General features: G+C 35.9%; 1 protein-coding gene across 2 annotated transcripts in view; it reads right to left on the bottom strand.

Annotated features, from left to right (window-relative positions):
* The window catches only part of Disp1 (dispatched homolog 1 (Drosophila)), a 122436-nt gene that overhangs the window by 63145 nt on the left and 43695 nt on the right, over positions 1–15596 (bottom strand). Inside the window, exon 1 of one of the 2 annotated variants that reach the window (XM_013014971.1) lies at positions 11387–11505. The exons of the other annotated variant lie outside the window; for it this stretch is intronic. The gene's annotated coding sequence lies outside the window, so the exon portion shown is untranslated. Of the gene's footprint in view, positions 1–11386; positions 11506–15596 lie in introns of those variants that run through there. 2 annotated transcript variants of the gene reach the window in all.

Genomic DNA, 15596 nt, shown 5'->3' with positions numbered 1-15596 from the left:
CCAAAGGAGGAGGCTGCAATGCTTGGTAAGAAATGTACGCATTATCCTGCCCATGTAATTGTAACCCCTCTGTACAGTATGTTCACAAATAAAAAAAAGATTAATATAATAACATCAGTGAGCAATCATATTTTAGAAATTAAATCTCACTTTGGCTATATATTTAAGTATTGCTTTGTCAAAGGATTCTTTTGCAGGGGCAGGAAATTTATGTACATTTGAAGGCTGATGTTTTATCTAAAAACAAGAAGTATGTGTGTGGGTAGAATCTATTGCAGTTTAAGTCTCAGATATGGTGTAGTTTAAATCTAGAATATCCTCTAAATGGCACCTCTTTGGAGATGGTGACCACACCTTGAAGAGGCAGGTAACTAGAGGAAGAAAGTTAAGTCATCAGAACTTTAGAAGGGATATTGGTGGGACCCCAGACATGTGTGCTTTCTTTCTTTATTTCTCTTCCCCTCTCCCTCATTGCCTTTCTCTCTTTTTAAAATCTCTATTTCCTAAAACAAAATGCTTAAATAAGGACATAGGTTGATACAGGATACAATACCCATTGTAACAATGAGATGTATAAAACACTATGTTGAAAACAGACTTTACAACCTGGGGGGGCAGGTAGTTGTGGAGGTGGTAGGGAAGGGGATGGTAGGGGGAAAACAAAGGAGGAGGCAACGATGCTCAATAGGAAATGTACTCATTACCTTGCTCATGTAACTGTAACCCCTCTATACAACATTTTTACAATAAAAAACATACAAAAAAAAAAGCAAAAAGTAGCACTGAAGCTCAAGTGGTAGAGCTAGACTGGAGCATAAAGAAGCTCAGGGACAGCACGCAGGCCCTGAGTTCAAGGCCCAGGACTGGTTAAAAAGAAAAAGAAAAAAAGAAAAGAAACTCTCACTGTAGAAACACTCTGCATAAAGAAGTCAATGGAAGCACATAACCTTTCAACCTCCTCCCACAGCCAGTGTTCCAGGCCTTCTCTCTTGGCCCCAGAGGAGCTATACCTTCAGTAACCTGCTGGGCTCCATGAATGTACAGAAGGGCCGGTGTACAAACAACTTCTGCCCTTCCCATAAGAGGACTGAATGCTTCTGTTTTGCTGGTAGTTTATATCATCCCAGGTGTGCTGAAACATCATCTTAGATAGTCCAGTCTTACCAACTATAACCATAGCTGTTCCATGACTTATGTTAGTAAGAAACATCTAAAAAATCGACTCGAGTTATAAAGTAAAACTAGGCTTAAGACAGTGTCATCAATTCTTCAATGTACCTAGAAATCCCTGCTAGATTCTCCACAACTTCTACCCATTATTCTTATCTTCTAATGAAATCTGCTTGCCCTTAGAAAAAAGGATGTTTTTCTCTATATCTAAAATCACCAACCATTCTCTTTTTTCTTCTTGCCAAGACATCATTTTATAGTTATATAGGCATTAAATAGATTTCTTATAGGCCAGCTGAGGGACTTAATTACCATTGGTAACATTTTTTTCCACTGTGGTAACATGCAGTTCAAGTGCCAAATAACTGACATAGAAATGAATTTTTGGAACACAACCTGTTTTGTAACTTGGAAACTTCATTCCAAGAAGTTGATGGTAAAGAATAATGTGAACTCTTACTTTGGTTTGTATTTGAAGTCATATGAGCTTTCTCTGATTCTTTAATCGTAAAATAGGAACAATTAAGTTGACTTAAGTTTTTTTTTTAAAAGTGAAAAAGTAAAGAGCAAAAACCAGAAATAAGTAATTTTAAGAAATGTTTATGGTTTATTTAGGCTTGGAGGTTAAAGTGACCAAGAAAATAGCAAAATTTCAATCTGAAGTCAAGTTGACCTTGAAGCCCACACAGAGATCTTTTTTCTTCAGAATTGAAACAAAAAGGGAAAAATTGGCCTAAAACTAGAATGGAGGAATTAAAACAAAGAGACACAAGACAAAGAACAAATGTAACAAAATGCAAAAAAAAAAAAAAGTTTCTAAAGAAACTGTTAATATCCTTTACTGTACCAAACTATTGTGATAAATGTAACGGCAAAGGCAGTGATAATTGTATTTATAGTCCAAGTTTGAAATAAGTTTTAGATTAACTATAGTAAGTTTCAAAGAAACCTATGTTAAAATCTCTTTGGGGAAGACCAGAAACACAGGGAATGCCAAAAGAGAGCAATTGTTGAAGCAGTGGCTCCATATCACGAATTTTAGTGCATTTCTTGCTGTCCATAAATTTAATATGCCAATATCAGTACACTCAAAGCCACAAATCCCATATTCAATTGATCTTTCACCTAGCATTTTTATGTTTTAACTTATTTAGCAATTTGTGAGTTCACAAATTCTTTGACCAAGCACTATCTTTTGACTACAATGAATAAAGTGATAAGAATATTAAAAGCTATCCAATGAAGTTTCCTGGTTTTAAAACAAAAACTACGTTTTGAAATTGTAACTGAAAGGTCTATATTTGAGAAGAAATAGCAGGACTAGGTTTGAATTTTAAAGCTGACTCCACTAGTCACTCACTGTGAGAACCTGGGTCAAATTACTTCAGCTCTCAAGAGTCTCTATGTCTTGGTTTCTCCTTAAATTTAAGTGAAATGTAATTGGTGCAACTTCTATGAGAGGAACAGGGCACTATCTATCAAAATTTGAAATACCTTTGATCCCAGAATTCTAGTAGAGTTTTATCCCTTGCATATGCTTGAACAATGTATAAAGATACATGTATGCAATAAGATGCTGACTAAAGCACTAAAGGTGAAAATTATCAATAGGGAACTTAAATTTGTTGCATCCAAAACATGAGCATTCTGTGCAATGAAAAGGGATGAGTTAGGTATGGATAAAGTGGATAGAAAGAAATACAAAGAAACATTAAGTACAAAGAAAACTTAGCTGAAGAACAACCTGTATGGTATGAACCCATGGATTTAAAAAGGTGTTTATGTTTGAACACATGTGTGTATTTGTGTAAAGAGTCACAAGAGCAGGGCTGGGAAGGTGGCTCAGTGGTAGAGTACTTGCCTTGAATGTATGAGGCACTAGGTTCAATTCCTCAGCACCACATAAACAGGAAAAGCCAGAAGTAGTGCTGTGGCTCAATTGGTAGAGTGCTAGCCTTGAGCTAAAGAGCTGAGGGACAGTGCCCAGGCCCAGAGTTCAGGCCCCACGGCCAACAAAAAAGAGGTCACAAGAGCTATGTGATTGAATTATACCTCCTATTGTTTGGAACTTGAGAAATTTGTACCTATAAAGTAAACAGAATCACTATGCTTCAAAGACAAAAAGTAGCACACCACTGAAAATGTTGTTATATGGTCATAATTATAATCATATGATTATTCATCAATACCATATATACCAAACTATGTTAATAATACCTAACTTATCCACAGAATGCACTCAAACTATATAGGTGTCTGCCAGAGTTCAGATACTTCAAAAGTACATTAATAAAACCTTATAGTAACTACGTGGAATTGGAACTCTTATCCAGGCCAGAAAACTGTCAAGTTAAAATCTAAATGTATAGTGAGAGAATACACAGACCTGTTCCAATTACCACAGTAATCACTTAGCAAAGACATCACTACCCTTAATAAACACAGGCTCATATAGCCTGAAAGAGCATCAACTGTTACATGAGCACAAATCATTTCCACACACAAGATTTCACTTGAGTTGATCTTTCTAATAGCCCTCAGAAAAACAGACGTGGCAGGTATTACCACTACTTTGCAAAAATGACACACTCACTCAATCTAGGTAAAGTGCTCAAAGTCACATACTAATGATAGAGACTTGAAAATCTGATGCCAAAGTTGAGAGCTTTCTACTAAACTACTTTAAGTATAGTTGGTGATTACAATTATTACAATGATGATGATATGCATGCAGGCATGTATGTATATAATTTGATGATAGTGACAGGCATTGAACATGAATTTTCATGCTTGCTAGGCAGGTGCTTAGCCACTTAAGCCATTCCTTCAGCACTTTATGCTTTAGTTATTTGTTTTGTTTTTTAGTAAAATTTCCAGTTTTCATCTGGAAGCAACCTCCTATTTCAATTCTCTTTCTTATACTTTCTAGTAATTGAGATTACAAGCATACAAAACCCTACCTGGCCCCTTAGATGATCTATTTTAGAATAGCACTTTGCTTCACCAGATTCATAACACTGAGTAAGACATAACAAGACTGGTTCCCCAACAACATTCTATGTTATAGCTAACAATCTCTTTCAGAAGAGTATTTCCCAGAGCAATTTCACTTGATTAATATAAAAAGCATGAGTGCAGTGTTTCCAAACATAAAATTTGCCTTGAGAAGCAGTCAAAATACAGAGTCTGATATATCTGCCCACTTTATTTGGAGCAACAAGACTCCAACAACATGCCCATACTGCTGGTCCCTTTGCAAGGTGGGGAAAACACAAATGAGATGGGGAGGTACAAGAGAATTTAACCTAAGTGGTATCAAGATGATGCACAACTCAAGTAGGATGAAGAAAATAAGAAAGGCTCTTTCCTAATGAGGACAGAAAAAAAAATTAACAGAATTTCTCATGGAAATGTCTAATTATAGCTTATTTCATGACTCCCAAACTGTTCTGTGCCTTGAAATAAGAGCTAACAAGATGTTAATCTTTTTATGCAAATCAAATATGTGGATTAAAGCACCTTGCCCAGTTAAGTAGGAGAGATATGATTTTCTCCTAAGATTATGAGAACATAGGTCTTCAGGTTTCTTTTTCATGTCATATTTAAAAATCAATTAAGGAAGTACCTGTTATTTATTACTTATCAAACCTGTTTTAATGAGAAGTGGTTCCTCAAAGTTCGCTGGATGCTCATCCTACAAATATGGCCCCAGATCTGACAGTGCCTACTTGGCCTATTAACAGCTTTTCTAAATGCCAAAATAAATTGCCAATAAGCTGTATATCAGGCATCTTCTTCAGCAGGGCTCTTAGGAAGTTGTGTGGGAGGATATCAGCCAGTTTGCTTTCTCTCTAGGAATAGTTTCTCCTTACAAAGTGCTACTAGAACTGTTTTTCCATTATGTCACCATGTCAAGCACTTTCCTCAAAATACTTCAATGAAGATATTTTAACCTCTTATAGAGAAAAGCTGAGTGTCAAAAATGTTAACTCAAAATCACATGATTGGGATTTAATCCCACACAAGCATGACTCTAAAGGTAAGGCTTTTCCACTACCTCAGGACGATTCCAAGGCAAGACCAAGTTCAACTAGTGTTTGCAGGATCACAAGAGACTACTGACATAAAATTCTGAAGGTCCACATGAAAAATAGCCCTTGAATTCAACATTTCTAAAGATAGTTTTGAAATTTGATAATAAAATCTGTAGCTTTAATCAAGGAGCCAAACAGTTAAATGGACTGAAAAGGATGGTTTTAAATAGAAAAACATAATCTTCTCCCCTTCTGTGACAAATTAAACTTTCTTAATTTTCTCTGAGTTCATGAACTTTCTACCATTAAATGTTCCTTCAATAAGAACACATAAATATCTTCACCTAATCACTGATAAATACTTTATGCATTGTAAAAAAGAAGCTATCCCAAAAAAGTATGATAGCTGCTATTCTGTATATGCATAAGGTACAATAAGCTGAAGGAAAGAACATTATGCGTTAGATGTATTCCACAATAAAGTGACAGCTCATAGTATTATCAGATCTTTTTGGTACTAGTAAGCTTTACCTCACATCATGAAAAAGCAAATTGAGCTGTAGGAACTCCCAAAGTGAAGGATTATAATTCATTTACAATGAAAACTTGCTGTTTGAGTATTACATTTATAAGTGGGTAGTTTCAACTTATGAAAATCAATACTCCCTTTAAAGGTGAAAGAAATACACCAAATGTTTTTTTTCAATCTCTTTTAAAGTGTGTGTTTATATATGTATATATGGTATATTGATAAAGACATGAAAAGGATAAACCATACATGTTACACATTTCATTTTATAAAAACTACTCAAGGAGTTTCCAAATAGCTTAATGATAGAGAAGAAAAATTAAAAATGCTGGGCAAAGCCCCCCTCCATATTTACAACAAGAAATTATAAAAGTAAAATAAACTTAGGAAGTTGTGGAGTATATGTATCATAGCCAACTAGAAAATCCTGAATTTGGAAAGCATTATTGCTAGAAAGGAGTTAGGTTGTCAAAGCAGAAATTTTTATGTGTAGGAGTCAGTGAGTGAAAGGATTCAGGGTTATAAAAACACCAATCTCACGCAGGGCACTGATGGCTCAGCCTTCTAACCCTAACGATTTAGGAGGCTGATATCTGAGGATTGCAGTTCTAAGCCAGTCCCAATGGGAAGGTCCATGAGACTCTTATCTCCAATTAACAACCAAAAAGCCAGAAGTGTAGCTGTAGCTCAAGTGACAGAACACTAGCCTTGAGGGAAAAAAAAAAATCTCAGGGGCAGAACCCAGATCCTGAGTTCAAGCCCCAGGATAAGCAGGCGTGCAAGCACATGCGCGAGCACGCGCGTGCACACACACACACACACACACACACACACACACACACACACACACACACAATCTGATTTTTCTCACGTTATGGTTCATGTACTTTGGCAGTAGGTATATGTAGGAAGAGACTTGTGAGTATCTTTTACAATTTGAGTTAAGTGATCAATAACATCTTCATTTAGTACAAATTCTTATCTTCCTAAATGTATACTTAAAGATCACTATTACTGAATTGTATTTGTTAAGGTTCTTCTGCTATATGTAGTTATCTAGCCCAAGAACCAGCAAAGACATTTATCTGGACTCCGCTATCAGTCTTGAGGGGAATACAATATATAACCACAAACATTCACAACTTACAGATCTGTTACAGCAGTCTCAACTTAGGCTACAGATTAAATCACTATGGTATTTTTTTTTTAATTACAGGACTAGACCCCTGGCTAGAGGTTCTGATTTAATTCATGTTGGAGTAGCATGGACATGCAGTATTTCAAAAGTCTCCCATATGATTCTAAGGTGCAGCTAAGGCTGAGCACCACTGATTTGTCCTTTATATAATCAATTCTTATCAATTTATGAAGAAGTAACTGCCACTCAAAATATTTAACATTCAGAAAATACTTCTTAAAATGCAAATTATGCTACACATTTTAAAAAACATTTGGACCTGGTATTCCCTGTTCCAACTGCTTTATCCTATTGCACTCTACTTTTCAGATACAGTACTTCTCATGTGGGAAGGGCACCAGCAAGGATGTGGCCATGGATGAGAAAGTCTTAATGAAACATCAGCTTACGTCAGGCAACTGTGCAGAATTCAAGGGCAATAGAGTGCGGGAATGTGAAGCAAGTTGTCACACAGTGCCAATTACTTAGTGGCCTTTTAAAGCAAGTTTAGGAAATAGCCAATTTGACAAACAAGTTTATTTAACCCTCAAGATAAAGTATAGTACTCACTTTTAGTAAGTGTCTGAAGATGTTTCTTAATGTTCCAGTGTGTGTGTGCAATATTCCATGTGAGGTCCTGGGGGTAAGTGTCTGAGTACATTTTAAGCATCTTAAGCCTTTCTGATTGTAGGGTCTAACAGCCTCAGATGCTAGGCCTACTCTGCTCTCTAGCTTCACACCCCACCAAATAAAAAGTATAGGATGTCTGGTAATAAATAGGACTTCAAGATGTGATGGGTCTGTCTCAAGGTTAGGAGATTTCATCTGAAACTATTGTGCTGCACTAAAATCCCAAAATGGACAGCTTTTCAACTGAGCAACACACCTGTATTACCACTTCCCCGGCCGACACGGATCGGATTACTACGCTTAACTAATTTTGTTGAACAGATCACAAGCATATCTAAAGACACCACATGATGTTTAAATACTTCACACATCCCTAACCCCAACACTTAGCAGCTCAAGGGATGAGGAAAATTAAATAATAATAATAAAAATACCTTCTCCTCCCACATATTGTGAGGCTAAAGAATGTGAGAGAATGTTTTAAATGCCTTTCATTAAACCGAAAACTGAGATCAATCACCATGAATCACTTCAAAGTCATTTGATTTAAATAGGGATGTGTTTTGTTTTAAAACCACACTTAGAATTATCTAAACTTTTCCCACAAATGTTAAGCATTTGATATCAGGCCCCACTCCCTGCTGTTTTGTGAACTTTGAAAGGTAGCAAATCAAATTTCCTAGAGCAGAGCAGCTTCTCAAATGGGTTCTTCCCTGCGGAGTCCAGCAAATATGATCTCTCAAGGGTATCCTGCAGTCCACTGAGCAACCTGGGAAACATCACTAAAGGTATTTGTATGAATCACCATTAAAGACATCTTTTTATTTAAGGACTCTGAGAGTTGCTTTAAGCTTAGAAAATAATTTAATTTTAAAGGCTTTCTTCCATTTAATTGGCAAACTAACTTTTAGTAAAAGCCTGGATATAATTTTCATAAATGTTTCTATTCTTGTTAGAAATGCTCCTGAATGCTGTTTTATGCTTTCTTGTATCAGATGGACTGTAATTGCAGTTAGAGTGAGTTGACATGGGATTCTGTTTGCTTATAAAGGAAATTAAATTTTATTTTTCAATTTAATAGATAAATATCTTTATTTCATAATGATATAAGAAATAGTACTATTTATAATAGCCAAGTTATAGATTCAGCCAAGGTGCTTATCAATAGATGAATAAAGAAAGTTGGTACTCAATGAAGTTTTATTTAGCCATGAAGAATGAAATCATGTCACTTGCAGGAAAATGGATGGACCTGGAAATCATCATGGTAAAATAAGCCAGACTTTGACAAAATAGCATATGTATTCTCTCATATGCAGAATCTATCTTTAAGGGGGGGGAGAGGCAAACCAGGCACCACTGGTTCATGCCTGTGATCCTAGCTACTCAGGAAGCTGAGATCTGAGGACTGCAGTTCAAAAGTAGCCTTGTGAAGGAAAGTCCATGAAACCCTTATCTCCAATTAATTACCAAAAAAGTAGAAAGTAGAGGTGTGCCTCAAGTGGTAGAGTGCTAGCCTTGAATGAAAAAGTTCAGGGACAGTGCGCAGGTCCTGAGTTCAAGACTGGCACAAAAAATAAAGGGGGGGGGAGATGAGGGGAAACAGGAAGGGAGGAGAGGAGAGATGAAGGAAGGGCAAGAGAGGGCAGCAGAGGGGAGGGAAAAGGAAAGGAGATCAGTGAGAGATGGAGGGGAGACTGGGGGAAGGGAGAAGGGAACTATCTGAGAGGACTAAGGGTCCAGTGAAAAGGGGACTAGAGAGGATAACGGGAGATAAATATGATCAAAGTACATTTATGTATATGATGTATACAAATATAAGCATGTATAAATATACACATGTATGAAATGTCATGAAATAACTTATTTTACAGTTGAAAAAATATTAAGAAAGCGGGAGAGATTTTAAAAGATGCACCTACTATATCCTTTGTGGATAATTTTGTAATCTAAATGTGTCCATCTCTAATGCATGGGTCCATTTAACAGCATTTAAAAGGACAGAAAAGAAATTTAGAAGGAGAGAACAAAGACCCTCTATTTCCCAAAGCTAGTTTGTCTGATTTAGTTATTTCTTTGTCATTTTTTCCTCAAAAGGCTGAGCAGCTCGTCTTGATATTAAACAACTCAGTTTGTTTCTATATTAAGATGTAATCACAAAATGCAAGTTCTACAAAAAATCAGAAAATGTTCATATAGTCATATATGTCAAGGCATAGCCATCATCCACACTGAGTTTTAAAAAACATGCAGTGAGAATGCACCGTTCTAATCTCAAAGCAGTTACAACTGAAGGTAAAGAATCGAGGTATAGTGAACACTGAAAAGCAGATATCCAAAGAGCTGCCAAAAAAGGGTCAATTGGTTCAATAAAGCAGGTGAGATTAGGGTTAAAGGCTGGATGAACCAATTTTTAAAGACACATCATTTTTTTTAGACTAAGGCAAGGTTATCAGGTAATTTCTGAATTGCACTGGAGGACAGTCATTTCAGGTACTTAAATATTATATATGTTTATAATCAATGTAAATAGTTGATGTTCACAATTTTAATTCTCATGTCTGTGAAATATACTATATGAAACATGGGAAGATGGACACTGAAACAAAAGTTCCATATACATTATCTCAAGAAGAAATTCCAATATTCAATATTTTGACAATGAAACATTCAAAAATAGTTGATTGGAGAAACAAAAGTAAAAAAATAAAATAATGCAAAAGGCCATCTTTAACATTTTAAAAAGCAGAAATGTGTCAGCATACTTTAAAATCAAGGGACGTAGCAAGCCTACTAGCAAGATACTTACTAGTTTAGAGCTTATTTACATAGTTTAGTGATATCCTAGCCATCAAAGGGAACTGGAGCTGTCTTAATTATAAATATTATGATCTAAAATAATCCTCTGCTGGATAAAAAGGCATATTTCATTTTTCTTTCAACAAGAATACTTATTTTCTGAAGAAAAGTTTCAGCAAGTTATAAAACGTTGTCTATTTCTTATGCTATCATCCAAGAAAGGCATTTCTGGTCAGCCAGGATGAAACTATTCAGTTTTCACTAATTTTTTTTCTGTTTAATCTTCTTAATCTTACATTTTATTACCATATGCAAAATATTTCATAGACTAATGCAGTCTGAATTTTTCTATTTGTCATGTATTAATTGCCCATTCTCACTTTAAACAAAAGCCAGCAGAGTAAATGTATTCTGATTTGGGCTTTCTGTAATAAGCACAATTATAATGTAGCTATTATTGTTAACAAGTTAAACTGCATACAATGCATGAAATATTTAGTCAACTACAGCTCAAGGGGGTGCACACCAAGTTGTAGGTTTGAAATGAATGCTGATAAGATTTAAATCTGCTGTTGAATCTTAGTTTGCCAATAGGTATCTCACCAAACGTTTCTCTTTATAGGTTCAAAAATAACAATTTACTGTTTTCTTAAAGTATTTATTTTGCAAAAGTGATTCCTATGATTTCATACCTATGCTCCTATCAACTAGTCGTGGTAGAAGCACTTATTTTCAAATTTTTCTGATTTAGTTAGTGATTAAACAACAATCTCAAAGTATGAAACAACAGGTCCTACTTTAAATCTCAAATTTCCTTCCAACTTCACAAAGAAAGCACATTTTCATAAACATATCTTACTGTGGCAGGCTATAAAGTCAAATAAGCTTTGTGAGATTTTCATGTATGCTGTTCAAAGTTTACTTTGGGGGGAAAAACACAAATGAGCTGGAATTTTAACTACTACCTTAGAAACTAAGTTTAGTTTTAAAAAATAAATTCTTTCAAAGTAGCCGAAGCAAACAGCGAAGCAAGAATAAAAATATTACCTTACTGTTTAAAGAAGAAACTTCTCTGGTTCAGTTTGGTTTACAAAGATCTGCAGCTTCACAGCCACCACTGGCTGCAGAACAGGGAGCCACAGAAAGCAAGAGTTGGCAGGAGCAGCTAGGGGCAGAGCAAACTGAGAGCTAGGAGGGACGGAATGACAAGCACATGCAGATTGCTTTGAATTAGGCATGTTAGGGGCTGGAACTTGGGTTGTTTGCTCTCCTATAGGACAGGAGTTTTTCTCCTACTTAACCCCTGGGGGCAAGTTAATAATGGTAACAGCTGGCATACAGAGAAGCCTGATCAGAGCAGGAGGTCAGCAAGCCAGGATATGAAGGTGACATGTAATTTCTAGCCTTTTCCTGCTTCTACAGGGAAATTGCAACAAGGACTGTTTTTAGTTATAATGTCCTTTGATCTTTCAGATTTAAAGTTACTTAGTAGATTAAAGCCATGTTGGCTGATATTATTTGCTTGCTTAGCCTAATATAAGTGTTACCAATTCAGTTTTCTGACACATAGGGTTAGAACACTTAAACTAACACAAATAAACACCATTTTGTGTTTATTTCTAAGTTCCGGAGATTCTTGTGCTCTTTCAAAAATGGCTCTTGCTTTTAAGACAGAAACTTCATAGTTTCGAAAGAGGCAGTCTTCATTTTTAAAAAGAAATGCCTGAGTCAAAGCTATGTTTTCCTTCATTTTTCCTAACTACAAAGTTTTTTCTTAAAAAAAAAAAAAGCTTTGACACTGCCTTTCATAAAGGAATGACGCTGATACTATTATTCAAAAGTTACATAAACACCTTGCAAAATCTACAAATACTTCAAATGTAAAAATGATAAGCAATAATTTATTCAACCTTTGAAATCTAACCTTTCATATTATAGAAAGGAATAAACAATCTTTCTAATAGGGCATACTGATTAGTTAATTATGAGAGTTCAAAAATCTCCCAAGAACAAAGGAAAAATAAACTTGGACTTCATTAAAAGTTTTGTACAAAGAACATTATCAGAAAAGTGAAAAAATTTCATACAATGGGAGAAATTATTTTCAGATAATGTATATAATATAGATATTGTTCAGATGTGTTGTTTTTTTTAAGCTTCCTACTCCTCAATGAAAAGACAATCTAATTCAAAAATAGCAAAGTTTCTGAACAGACAGTTCTCCAAAGACATGCAAATAGCCAATACTAATCTTACTAGTTTAAGGAAACACAAATGAAAACCACAATGAGATACCAGTTGTCATCCTCAAAGACAGCCATAAAATGCAGAAAATAGCAAGGACTGACAAGTGCATGGAGAAATTAGAACCCTTACACTCTTGTTGGTGTAAATGTAAAACACCATGTGGCTACTGGGAAAAACAGTTTCAAAGTTAACAAGAACCACACATAGAATTACCACATGGCACAACAATGCCACTAAGGTACAGTTGATCCTCATTTGTGGATTCTGTACTTGCAAGTTTGTCTCCACACAATAATTTATTTGTAACCCCCAAAAGAATCCCTGTGGTGTTTTCAGTTACTCAAACATTCTGGTGCACAGAGGGGTGACTTGTGGATGTACATGCTCCTAATTTAAAGTCCAACAAGAAGACAATGTCTGGCTGTCATATTACAAAAAAGTGTCCCTCAGTATATTTAGTGCCTTTTTTATGCTTTCTGGTGGCGATTTTACTGCTTAAAATGGTCTACATATGTAGGGCTAAAGTGCTGCCTAGTGTTTCTAAATGAAAGAAGGAAGAAGGTGTGCCTTTCAGAGACAAATACATATGCACTTTTGTAACTTTGTTCTGACATGAGTTTTAGTGTTTCCACTACATCCAATACTTTACAATCTTTATATTTTTAGCAAAGTTAACAATTCATACATTGAACCAGTTTATTTAAATACTTTAGATCCATGAAGAAATACACAAAGTATGGTACACATTGTTATTTCATTTTTTAAAAAAAATCATGTTTTTTATCCAGTCACTTCAATATGTCTCCTAACACATTATTCAAGTGAAAATAAAGGTGCTAGTGACATTCCAAAGTTCTAACATTCTCTGAAAATAATCTCTTTTTTTTTCTAGTATCACTGGGGCTTGAACTCAGTTTCACGCTCCCTCTGCTTGTTCATTTAGTGCTCCGCCATTTGAACTAGTCTCTTTTTGTTGCTAGTCATTTTGAAAATGTAATTTCATCAACTTTACTTCCCTGCTGGCTTCAAATCTCAATCCTTAAGATCTGTTTCCTCTGTAGCTAGGATTATAGGAGTAAGCCACTGGCACCTGGCTGAGCCACCAAACCTAATCTATTTTTCGGAAATCATATACTGTAGTTGTCTCTCTTAATTATTAATAAGAGTAAAGAGCCTGGAAGAGGGAGAAAGGGACACGGGTCAGCAGGAAAAGTATACTTAGTTCTTTTAAAAAGTGAAGAAAAATAATAGCTGTTCTCTAACATACTCTCTCTCCCAACTGAACCTAGTCCAGAATCTAATTCCAGATTTTTTTATCCTTATTAACACTTAGACATTCTATCTTTCTTTTTAGTACTCAATGCTAAAACTCAAATACACTAGTAAACTGTTGCCTAATGTAAACAGAAGAGTAATGCTGCAGCAAGATTTTTTTTCTTTCAGAATGGCCAACAGCTTAGCAATTTGAAAGAAAAATTCACTGAAACTAACCATAGGTCAGTTCTACACACAATATTCCATATTGTATTTTAACACTTCTGGAATAGATTGTTAGATGTGTACTACTGAAGACTCAGAAACACACCTTGTTGTTAAGCATAGCCCAATACAGGCAATCAGTGAAGACCTGGCAGTCCCGTCTCAGCTCTACCATTCACTGGCTATCAAACCTCCATCTATTTACTTAGTCCAATACCCAAAGTTAAAACATTACAAAAGATGATCTGAGAGATTCTGAATTCAGTTTTTGTGAATTTGGAATTGCCATAAATAGATAAAAATAAATCCCAGGATTTTTGTTGTTGTTGTTTTGGTTTAGTTTTGTCCTGGGTATGGGGCTTGAGCTCACGACATGAGCACTGTCCCACGAAATTTTTTTTCTCGAGGCTAGTGCTCTACCACTTCAGCCACAGCTCTACTTCTGGCTTTTCTGTTGCTTAACTAGAGATAAAAGTCACATGGACTTTCCTGCCTGGGCTGACTTCAAATTGCAATTCTCAGGTTTTAGCCTCCTGAGTAGATAAGATTTTTATAGGCATGACCCACCGGAGCCCAGCTTAAATCCTAGTTTTACTATTTAAATTTAGATTATTTAAGAAAAAACTGTATAGTGAAAATTAAGTCAATCAAATTGGAGCAAGTGATCAGATTGCAAGTAAGGTGGAGGAAAAACAAAACAAGCATGTTTGTTGCTGCATTCCTTCCCATGAATTTGGAAATATACTCCAGTTTATATTCTAATCTCATCTGAGAAATGACATTTCTTAATCTCATGGCTTCTTTCATGATCCATTTCCTATTGGAAATTCTATTTCCAAACTTACAAATATTGCAAATGCAAATTTTGTGGCCTTCTCTTTTATGATTTCATATCTAAGGAGTTTGGTCTGCACTGTCCAGCTTGAGAGGCTATCCATGCCCTTCCCCATTTTTATTTGTTGGGCACTGATTTCCTTTCAAAGAACTGTCCCAAAATTGCTTTTCCCTTGACCTTATCTTAACTCTCTCCCCACTCCTACCCTGCAAGGCTGAGGATGACACTGAAGGAAGCACAAACAAATGCATACTAAAACAAATGCACACGCTTGCCTCCCCAGGGCTCTCCATGATGCTGTGATTCATCTCATCTGCAGATTCTCCACTAGAAATCCTTACAAGGTAAAATCAATCAATCAATCAATCCATGGTCACACCTGAAACCTAGCAAATAATGAAATGAGTTTTACAGGAAAAAGGCAACTACTGGATCATGAGTTTTTTTCAACATTTATCATCTCTATCTCAGTTATTCTTTTTTTTTTGGGGGGGGGAGAGGGCGTCTAGTCATGGGGCCTGAACTCTGGGCCTGGGCGCTGTCCCTCAGCTCTTCAGCTCAAGGCTAGCACTCTACCACTTGAGCCACAGCGTCACTTCCGGCTTTTTTCTTTCTGCTTATGTGGTGCTGAGGAATCGAACCAGGGCCTCAGGCATGCAAGGCAAGTGCTCTACCACAGAGCCACCTTCCCAGCCC

Source organism: Dipodomys ordii, unplaced genomic scaffold (assembly GCF_000151885.1).
Source record: "Dipodomys ordii isolate 6190 unplaced genomic scaffold, Dord_2.0 Scaffold26, whole genome shotgun sequence".
NCBI classification, from domain to species: domain Eukaryota; kingdom Metazoa; phylum Chordata; class Mammalia; order Rodentia; family Heteromyidae; genus Dipodomys; species Dipodomys ordii.
This window is presented reverse-complemented; position numbering and strand designations above follow the sequence as displayed.